Source organism: Myodes glareolus, chromosome 8 (genome assembly GCF_982192425.1).
Source record: "Myodes glareolus chromosome 8, mMyoGla1.1, whole genome shotgun sequence".
In the NCBI taxonomy this organism is placed as follows: Eukaryota; Metazoa; Chordata; class Mammalia; order Rodentia; family Cricetidae; genus Myodes; species Myodes glareolus.
In genome coordinates this window covers 77075977-77085693 of record NC_142033.1, presented here as the reverse complement: position 1 = coordinate 77085693, position 9717 = coordinate 77075977, and positions in this window count along the sequence as shown.

The window sequence follows — 9717 nt, the reverse complement described above, 5'->3', positions numbered from 1 at the left end:
AGACTGGCCTCAAACTCACAAAGATCCACCTGCCTCTGCCTTCCAAGTGCTGGGATTAAGGCATGCACCACCATGCCTGGCCAGAGACTCCCTTTCTAAACAGTTCGCTGCCATCTGTGGAGCCTTCTCTGACCGGAGGCATGGCATGCTCACTCTTTCTCATTACATGGTTCATCCTCACTCCTGTCCAGTGTAGAAGATGCTGCTGCCCCCTCTGCTTACGGGTGGGAGCACTCTGGGAATGCGGGGAAATGTCTTGTCTGAAGTAGAGTGGGGACAAAAGCAAACGCCAGGGCAGTTGGGCTTAGGGGACACGGGGCTGAAGAGAAAAGGGACGGGGGGGGGGGGGGGACTGGCTATTGTCAGTTCCCAATAATGACACACAGACATCTAATTAATTATGAAATCTTGGCCTTACCTTAGGTTCATTCCCAACTAGCTCTTCAAATTTTAATAAACTCATTTATATTAATCTACATTCTGCCACATGGCTCGTCACCTCTTCTCAGTACGGTATGTCCTTCCTCCATGCCTGGCTTAATCTAAGCACCTCCGATTCTTCCCAGGTTCCTCTCTCTCCTCCCAGAAGTCCCTCCTATCCTCTCCTGCCTAGCTATTGGCCATTCAGCTTTTTAGTAAACCAATCAGAAGATACCTCAGGCAGAAACGCATCTTTACAGTGTACAAAAGGATCATCCCACAACAGTTGTCTGTAGAAGGGAAGAGGGGGGCTGAAGAGCTGTGGTGCAGGACAGTCTGAGGGAGGGGCTGCACCCCTCCTGTGGAGGCCAGAGCCATGGGGAGGAAAAGGCTGGCCCCATGCCTGGCCCGTTAGCAGCGAGAGCATTGCTGAGTTAATAACACGCAGGAGAATTTTATATGTAGGAAAATGACCCTCGGTTTCCCAACCCCTACAAAAGTGTTTAGGGACAGAAGGACAAGATGCTGGAATCTAAAGAACTTTGGCAGTATAGGCAATGGCACTGTGACTCTGGCATGAGGTTTTCCATTGTGGATCCAGGCAGGTGTTAGGTGGGTGTTTGTTGAATGATTTCTACTCCTTTGTATATTTAAAATCATCGTAATAAAAGGTAATAGTGGGGGCTGGAGAAATGGATCAGCCTTTAAGAGCCCTGGCTGTTCTTCCAGTTCCCGCTCCCATGTGGTAGCTCATACCTGTCTGTAATTCCGATTCCCGGGTATCTGATACACTCTTCTGGCCGCCATGGCACTGCGTACGTATACACAGAAAATATACACAGGTGAAATGCACACATACACATAAAATAAAAATGGGCCGGTGAGATGGCTCGGCAGGGAGAAGGCACCCACAGTGGACGAGGAGAACCACCTCCACACAAACACATACAGTTCACATGTGCCTTCACCCGCCTCTCTCTCCCCATACACACACAATATAGACACACTAATGATAAATAACAATCAACTCATAGTGGGAACTGCATAGAAACTGTCAGTCTATGGGCAAGATGAATTGCTTAAAGGGTGGAGATAAGGAGATGGACCCCTTGTGCCATCAGAGCTAGCAGAACCCCAGAACCAGGACAGCCTCCTGGCGGAATCCTGGGCAGGATCTGCCACATGGGCAAAACATGAAACCTGTTCCCCAACAATGTGCTTCTGTACTGGTGCCCTGCAGAGTCCTCTGCTCCTGGGCACATCTGTGCAGAGAAGGGGACAGGGGCTCGAGAGAACCTGCAGAGTCCTCTGCTCCTGATCACATCTGTGGGACGCAGAGAATCAGGACGGGGCTGAAGAGGCGGCAAAGAGAACCTGCTGCACTCGCTGAGGACCAGCTCCAAGCCCTCCATGTTAGATCACAACCGTCTACCACTCCAGTTCTGAAGGATCTGATGCCCTTTCTTGCCTCCATGGGCACCAGGCACATACAACGTGGTGCACAGAAAAACAGGCAGACAAAACATTCATGCATTACATGTTATATAAAATAGTTTAAGAAAAAAAAAGAAGTCAGAAACAACCTAAATTTCCTGGATAGGCCAGGAAATACATGGCCACACCCATGATGCAGTGCGTACTCATCTGCCATTCAACAGTCTATCTGTGTGTCAAGAGAGGAGCCGGTTTCCAAAATACCTCTAGGTGGACGGGATATGAAAAGGAGAGAAAGTTATCTTCTTAAAAGCTGACCCACGCTAGCTGAACTGCCCTGCCCACTGGATTCTGTTCCCCAAGACCCATTCCACTGACCAAGCCCTCCTCCCCCATCCTCCTCCCCATGGGCATCCCCTCCCTCCAACTCCAGCCGACTTCTGCTGCTCCAGTGCAGGCCACACCAGTCTGAACAGGTGAGTGACCCACCTGCCGCTTAGCTGCCCCACTCCCTAGATTCTGTTCCCAAAGACCCATCCCACCACCACCACCCCTTCCACCTCATCAGCCCCGAGGCCAGGCCCTGTCCAACCCCAAGGTTCTTCCACTGCTCAGCTGCTTCCACTGTCCAGATGCAGGCCACGCCAGATAGAAGAATAAGAATCCTCCCCCATGCACCAAAGATCAAGCTAACTGCCAGAAGACCAACTCCCAACATGGACAGGACTCCCTACTAGACCAGAGGTCCCGCCAGATGCTAGAACTTCAGGCCACAAATACTAGATGATCAAAAAGAAAACAGAAACCAAAGGAAAAAGCACCCATCCAACAAAGACAAACTCAGAAATCTGGACCTAGCATATAGTCATTCCAAACCCAAATGTCTAAATCCCAGTGTAAGAACACAATCAACAACAGCCAGGGCAATGTGGCATCGCCAGAGCCCAGCTATAGTACTACAGCAACCCCTGATTATTCCAAAGCAGCTTCCAAAGGAGCACAAGAAAATGACCTTAAAAACAACTTTATGAAGATGATAGAGCTCCTTAAAGAGGAAAATAAAAACTCCTTTAAAGAAATCTATTAAAAGACAACCAAAACCTTGGAGGAAATTAATAAATCTCTTAAAGAATGCAAAGAAAGGCCGGGCAATGGTGGCATATGTCTTTAATCCCAACATTCGGGAGGCAGAGGCAGGCAGATGTCTGTGAGTTCGAGACCAGCCTGGTCTACAAGAGCTAGTTCCATGACAGACTCCAAAGCTACAGAGAAACCCTATCTCGAAAAAAAATGCAAAGAAAGTCAAGAAAAAACAAACAAATAGGTGAAGGAAACTATTCAAAACCTGAAACTCAAAATAGAAGCAACAAAGAAAACACAAACTGGGGGGCTGGAGAGATGGCTTAGAGGTTAAGAGCACTGACTGCTCTTCCTGAGGTCCTGAGTTCAATTCCCAGCAACCACATGGTGGCTCTCAACCATCTGTAATGAGATCTGGTGCCCTCTCTGGCATGGAAATACACAGGCAGTAGGAACGTTGTATACACAGTACATAAATCTTTTAAAAAGAAAAAAGAAAAAGAAAACACAAACTGAGGAAATTCTAGAAATGGAAAATCTGGGTAAGCAAACAGAAACTATAGATGCAAATATCACCAACAGACTATATGAGATGGAAGAGGCTTTGAAGATAAGATAGAGGAAATAGATTCATCAGTCAAAGAAAATGTTAAATCTAAAAACTTCTAACACATCCGGGAAATCTGAGACACTAAGAAAAGATCAAACCTGAGAATAATAGGAATAAGCCTGGCAGTGGTGGTGCATGCCTTTAATTCCAGCACCCAGGAGGCAGATACAGGTGAACTTCTGTGAGTTCACACCCAGCCTATTCTACAAAGCAAGTTCCAGGACAGCCAAGACCACACAGAGAAACCCTGTCTCAAAAAGAAAGAAAGAAGGAAAGAAAGAAAGAAGGAAAGAAAGAAAGAAGGAAAGGAAGGAAGAAAGAAAGAAAGAAAGAAAGAAAGAAAGAAAGAAAGAAAGAAAGAAAAATAATAGGACTGGAAGGAGAAGAATCCTAGCTCAAAACCCAGAAAATATATCTAACAAAATCATAGGTGAAAATTTTCCTAACCTAAAGAATGAGATGCCTAGGGATTGGAGAGATGGCTCAGAGCATTGTCTGCTCTTCCAAAGGTCCTGAGTTCAATTCCCAGCAACCACATGGTTGCTCACAACCATATGTAATGAGGTCTGGTGTCCTCTTCTGGCCTGCAGGCCTACAGACAGAATATTGTATACATTGTATAATGTATACATTGTATGTATTACACATTGTATAATATATACATTGTATGCATTATATGTATAATGTGTATATATATAAATGAGATGCCTATAAAGGCACAAAAAGCTTACATAATACCAAATAGATTGGATTAGAAAAGAAAGTTCCCACACCACATAATAATCAAAACACTAAACATACAGAACAAAGAAAGAATATTAAAAGCTGCAAGGAGAAAAGGCCAAGTAAAATATAAAGATAGATATATTAGAACTACACCCTGCTTCTCAAAGAAGACTCTAAAGCCAGAAAGGCCTAGACAGATGTCTTGCAGACTCTAAGAGATCATGCATGCCAGTCCAGACCACTATACCCAGCAAAACTTCCAATAACCATAGGTGAATAAAACAAGATATTTCATGACAAAGTCAGATTTAAAGAATATCTATCCACAAATCCAGCCCTAAAAAGGTACAGAAAGGAAAACTCTAACCTAAGGAAGTTAACTACACCTATGAAAACACAAGTAATAGATAATCTCACACCAACAAAACCTAAAGAAGGGACACATACACTATGACCACCAACAACAACAACAAAATAACAAATTAAATCATTGGTCATTAACATCTCTCAATATCAATGGACTCAACTGCCCAATAAAAAGACACAGGCTAACAGAATGGAATATGAAAGCAGAATCTATCTTTCTGATGCATATAAGAAACACACCTCAACATCAAAAATAGACATTACCTCAGAGTGAAGGGTCCAACCAAATGGACCTAAGAAGCAAGCTGGTGTACTTATCCTAACATTTAACAAAATAATCTTCAAACCAAAATTAATCAAAAGAAATGGAGAAGAACATTTCATATTCATCAAAGGAAAAATCCACCAAGATGATGTTTCAATTCTTAACATCTAGGCCCCAAATGTGAGGGCACCAACATTTGTAAGACAAACGTTACTAAAGCTTAAATCACACATCAAACCCTACACAGTAATAGTTGGAGACTTCAAGACCCCACTCTTACCAATGGGCAAGTCATCTAGACATAAACTAAACAGAGAAATAATGGAGCTAACAGACATTACAAGTCAAATGGACCTAGCATATAGCTACAGAACATTCACCCAAACACAAAAGAATACACCTTCTTCTCAACCTCATAGAACACTCTCCAAAAATGACCTCATACTCAGTCACAAACCAAGTCTCAACAGATACAAGAAACCTGAAATAACACCCTGTATCCTACCAGACCATCACAGATTAAAGCTGCATAAAACAACAGCAAAACAACAGAAAGTCTACAGATTCGTGGAAACTCTCTACTGAGAATTACTACTGGGTCAGGGCACAGATAAAGAAAGAAATGAAAGACTTCCTAGAATTCAATGAAAATGAATGCACAGCATACACAAACCTATGGGACACAATGAAAGCAGTGCTAAGAGGAAAGTTCATAGCGCTAAGTGTCTTCATAAAGAAACTGGAAAGATCCCTTACTTGCAACTTAACAGCTCACCTGAAAGTTCTAGAATAAAAGCAAGTAATCACACCCAAGAGGAGTAGACAACAGGAAGTAATCAGATGGAGGGCTAAAATCAATAAAATAGAAACAAAGAATACACTACAAATAAACAATGAAACAAAGAGTTGGTTCTTTAAGAGAATCAACAAGATAAAAAAAAACTCTAACTAAAAGGCAGAAAAAATATCCAAATTAACAAAATCAGAAACAAAAAGGGGACATAACAACAGACACTGAGGAAATACAAAGAATCATTAGGTCATACTTCAAAAACCTGTACTCTACAAAATTGGAAAATCTAAAAGAAATGAACAAATGCCTTGATAGATACCGCTTACCAAAGTTAAATCAAGGTCAGATAAATAATTTAAATAGACCAATAGCCCCTAAGGAAATTGAAGCACTCATTGAAAGTCTCAAAAAAAAAAAAAAGCCCAGGGACAGATGGTTTCAGTGCAGAATTCTACCAGACTTTTGAACAAAAACTAAATTAATACTCTTCTAATTATTCCACCAAAGAGAAACAAAAGAAAACTTGCCAAATTCTTTCTATGAGGTCACAGACATCCTGATACCCAAACCACACAAAGACCCAACAAAGAAAGATAGTTACAGACTAATTTCCTCCTGACCATCGATACAAAAATACCCAATAAAACATTCCCAAATCAAATCCAAGTATTGGCCATGATCAAGTAGGCTTCATCCCAGAAATGAAGGGATGGTTCAACATACGAAAATCTGTCAGTGTAATCTACCATATAAAGAAACCAAAAGAAAGAAAAGAACACATGATCATCTCTTTAGATGCGGAAAAAGCCTTTCACAAAATCCAACACCCCTTCATGATAAAAGTCTAGGAGAGATCAGAGACAGAAGGGACATACCTAAACATAATAAAAGCAATATACAGCAAGCCAGTAGCCAACATCGAATTAAATGGAAAGAAACTCAAAGCAATTCCACAAAAATCAGGAACAAGACAAGGCTGTCCACTCTCTCCATATCTATTCAACATAGTTCTTGAAGTTCTGGCTATTGCAATAAGACAACTAAAGAAAATCAAGGGAATTAAAATTGTAAAGGAAAAAGTCAATGTACCATTATTCATAGATGATATGATTGGTGTGGGAGAATTGTCTGTATTCTGTCAATCATATTTTAATAAAACGCTGATTGGCCAGGCAGGCAGTATAGGCGGGAAAGCCAGACAGGAAGTAGGGGTGGAGCAAAGAGACTAGGAGTATTCTGGAAGCAGAAACTTCCTCAGTCACTCCTGCACAGACCACCGAAGAGGAAACATGTAAGCTGTTACACTGAGAAAGGTACTGAGCCCATGTGGCTAACGTAGATAAGGATAATGGGGTAACATAAGTTATAAGAGCTAATAAGTAGCCTGACCTAATGGGCCAATCAGTTTATAATCTTATGAAGTCTTGTGTGTGATTTTCTTTGGGGTTTGCTGGCTGTGGGGTACCGGGTGGGACAGAAACCCCAACAAGCCGGCCCCTCATGTTACATATGGCGCCAACGTGTGGACAACTGTATCCACATAAAGCCTGAGACAGCTTGGGAAGTAATTCTAGAACAAAATGACAGCATTGTGCGTGGTTTCTTGGTAGGAGCAATTTCTCGGGTCTGCTCTGCTTGCTAGAGGCAAGCAAGTGCTCTCATCTAAGAGAGGCTTCCTGACTCAGCTTTAGCTGCAAAACCCTGCAGCTCATTAAAAGGTCCTGCCATGAAACACTTAAATGGTGTTGATGAGAAGCTGAACGCATGCTTTTCAGTTCTCAGCCGTAGCAGGAAAAAAGCTGCGCTGTTTTAAAATGCTGGCTTTCTGGGCTGTCCTGCCAGGGCAAACTTTGACTCTTTTAGGCGGGCAGTCCGACTGAGTGTGGTCTGTGAGCAGCTTGCTCGCTGGCAGGGACCTTGAAACGCCACAGAGTTGTGGCAATAAAAATGGCTGCAGTTGGTACCTCAGCCATGAGGCTGGAAAGCTAAGGAATGGGCTAATTCCAGCTGTAAAAGCCACAGTTTTAGTCCTCTCCTTAAAGACTCATGTGGTCAGAAAAAGAGAGATATACAGTAAAGAGAGATTCAAAGATGAAGAAAACCTCTAAATGGTTTACAGTGTGTTAAAAATATATGCAGGCTAAAAGGTTAAAGTCATTAAAAATAAAAAAGAAAGGGAGATATAGGGTGTGGTGGTACACACCTTTAATCCCAATACCTGGGAGGCAGAGGCATATTGACCTCTGTGACTTCAAGGGACAGAGGTAGAGATTGACCTCTGTGACTTCAAGGTGTGGTAGCACACGCCTTTAATCCCAATGCCTGGGAGGCAGAGACAGACAGATCTCTGTGAGTTCAAGGTGTGGTAGCAAACACCTTTAATCCCAGCACTGGGGAGGCAGAGACAGAGGGATCTCTATGAGTTCAAGGACAGCCTGGTATACAGAGTTATTCCAGGACAAAGATATATACATATAACCTGTCTCAAAAAGCCAAAAGTAAAAGTAAAAATAAAAGAAATAGAGGTTAAAATAAAGCTGCATAAAGATGGAAAATACACAGAGAATCTTGATACTGTATGCTATTATGCTCTCTTTGAATTGCTTGAACACTGAGAAAGGAGCAACAGCTGCTAAAAGACTTTTGTTTATAAATGCTGCTGAACTAACCCAAGATAGGTATTTTGAAAATACCTTGGCTTCAAAACTGAAGTCAAAAGGTATGTTACTTTGGAGAAGAGATTTTGCTTTTGTTTCCACAGATGAGAGGCTGTGGATTTAAATCATTCTGATTTAAGAAAAATCAGCTTTGATCAAGGGAGACCACCTGAGAAATCTCCAACAGGAATAGATGGCCCAGATGTCTGAGTTCAACATCCAGAACATATTCAAGACTGCTGCCTGAGATGATCGAGACTTACAGGATACTCCAGTCAGGACTTGATTATAACTCTAAATTTTCTTTAGGTCCCCGTAAGATTATCAGCACCCCCAACCAGCAGGAAGTAGCCTGAAATACTACACCCACATTCCCCACAAATGGACTATGGGTATTTTCCTTTGTTTAAAAAAAAAGAGGGAAATGGTGTGGGAGAATTGTCTGTATTCTGTCAATCATATTTTAATAAAACGCTGATTGGCCAGGCAGGCAGTATAGGCGGGAAAGCCAGACAGGAAGTAGGGATGGAGCAAAGAGACTAGGAGTATTCTGGAAGCAGAAACTTCCTCAGTCACTCCTGCACAGACCACCGAAGAGGAAACATGTAAGCTGCCCAGCTGGAAAAGGTACTGAGCCATTATGGCTAACATAGATAATGATAATGGATTAATATAAGTTACAAGGACTAATAAGAAGCCTGACCTAATGGGCCAATCAGTTTATAATCTTATGGAGTCTTGTGTGTGATTTTCTTTGGGGCTTGCCGGTTGTGGGGTACCGGGTGGGACAGAAACCCCAACAAGCCGGCCCCTCATGTTACATATGATAGTATACACAAGTGACCCCAAAAATTCTACCAAGGAACTCCTACACTTTCAGTGAAGTGTCTAGATACAAGTTTAACTAAAAAAAAAGAAAAAAATCACTAGCCCTCCTATATACAAATGACAAATGGGCTGAGAAAGAAAAAAGGGAAACAACACCCTTCACAATAGCCACAAATAATATCTTGGGCTAACTCTAGCCAAGTAAGCGGAAGTCCTGTATGATAAAAACTTCAGGTCTTTGAAGAAGATATCAGATGGAAAGATTTCCCATGTTTGTGGGTCAGTAGGATTAACGTAGTAAAAATGGCCATCTTACCGAAAGCAATCTACAGATTCAACACAATCCCCATCAAAATTCCAACATAATTCTTTACAGACTTTGAAAAAACAATATTCAACTTCATGTGGAAAAGCAAAAAACTCAGAATAGCTAAGAAGAATCCTTACAATAAAAGAACCTCTGGAAATATCACCATCCCAGATTTCAAGCTCTACTACAGACCTGTAGTAATAAAAACGGCATGGTATTGGCATAAAA